A 1,867-nucleotide genomic window follows, 5' to 3' on the forward strand; every position below is an offset into this window, starting at 1 on the left:
AATAGAAAGTACCCAGGGAAGCGGAATTAGGTCTTACAGATAACCTCTGAACAGGTAGGTCTTCAGGTTCACCTTAAATGAAAGTAAGTTATTTTTTAGAATCAGTTGTTTTGGGCAGATCCATCAAATGTTTTGTCAATGCCAGTAAAAATTCCAGTGCTGCTATCAAGGGGTGATAGGGCCATGGCTTGCACAGTGGACTTGAAGTGTTTGAGTTTTTTCAAAAGACAAAGGAGGAACCGGACATTTTTAACTAGTTTGGAGATGAGTGTGGTTATTGCGATATTTTGGTTGATTGTGAATCCTAGGGGCTTAGCAGTAGGGACCACACTAGGAGTAATGCTTAGGTCAGTGAGAGTAGCTAGTTATAGACTTGAGATAGAGGACTTTGGGAGTGGAGGAGGAGGAAATATAAATATATATTTGCAGTGCTGAGTTTGAGGGAGACTGCATTCATCCATGTCAAAATGATTTTCTATTATTAACTTTATGGAGACAATGTCAGTGGTGTTTGATATTGTAAGGCGTCAAGCAAGTCTTTGGATTTATTATAGTAAATATAGGATATATTTAGTGGCAAGATGCCTTAGGCGATTTGAATTGGTCCTGTGGAAATCCGTCTGTAATCTCTGGTCAAATCACCTAACTGGTCGTATGAGCTCCGGATCAAAAAACAGCTTAAAGAAAGTGGTTCCAGTGAAATGTTAGTTCAACCTGTGTTAACTTTTTTTTTTTTTACCAAGAACGAGTTTCACAAGGTTGATGAAATCTACCTGATGAGTGTATTTATCAATGCAAAATTCCTTTCTTCAGTCTGTTTTTACCCTATTAAGAGAGGGTTTTATCCAACCACCAACCCTCTGTTCAGAATTTAAAAAAAATACCCTCTCCCCAGCCTTCCATGCCCCTTGTGATGCTCCTTATCATGATTTAGTTCACTTTTTACAGACCCCTTAGTCCCTTTTCCACTTCACTTTTTTTTTTACAAAATTCTTGCTCCCTCTACTGCTTTCCTCCCTTTTTTATAAGCCCTCTCCCTGCGGCTTTACTTCTGTTTTTACACCCCCAAGTCTCCCTCCTGTACAAACCCCTTAACTCCTCACTCTTTACTCTTTTTAATCCCTTTCTGCCACGATTTATGCTTGCTTTTTTCTAAACCCCTTCCACTCCCAGTTTCCTTCCATTTTTTTACACCCCTTACTACCCTCTTTACTCCATTTTTTATAAACCTCTTACTGCTCCGCCCACTTTACTCTTTGTTACAGATCCCTTGCTCCCACTTTACTCCCTTTTTTTAAACCCCCTACACCCCTTCCACTTTACTTCCTTTTTTACAACCCCATTATTCCCCTCCCGTTTAACTCCCTTTTCTTTTATAAACCCCTTAATTCCCCCACCTTTCTTTTTTTTTTTTTTTACAATTCCCTGACTAGCTACCCTTCTTCATCCATGCCTCCTCCTTTCCAGTATTCTCAGCCCCTTTCCCTTCTTACCTTTTTATAATGCTGTGCTTTAAACTTAACATTCACGTTTTCCACAAAACCATTATGTTTGCATGAAAAATGTATGTTGTTGTTTTAACTTTTCGTAAAAGTGAAGTTTCCTCAGCTTATTTTCGTCAGGCTGGCTTTCTTCATTTTATAAATTAATCAAAATGACAGAATGTCTCTTACAACACCTTAGTAGGTGAAAGATCCTGCTATGAAGCATTTAACATGTATGTTACAGATTTGCTTTTTCTGAAACGAAGCGTAGTGAATACTGAGTTTGTTAAAGAGATCCTTTGTAACTGGTGGGTCAGAAGTTTGTCACAATGAAATGGTGTAGTATCTTGTGCACTATCTGCAAAATGCCGCATGCCTCCTTC

The sequence above is a fragment of the Pleurodeles waltl genome, chromosome 12 (genome assembly GCF_031143425.1).
Source record: "Pleurodeles waltl isolate 20211129_DDA chromosome 12, aPleWal1.hap1.20221129, whole genome shotgun sequence".
Taxonomy (NCBI): domain Eukaryota; kingdom Metazoa; phylum Chordata; class Amphibia; order Caudata; family Salamandridae; genus Pleurodeles; species Pleurodeles waltl.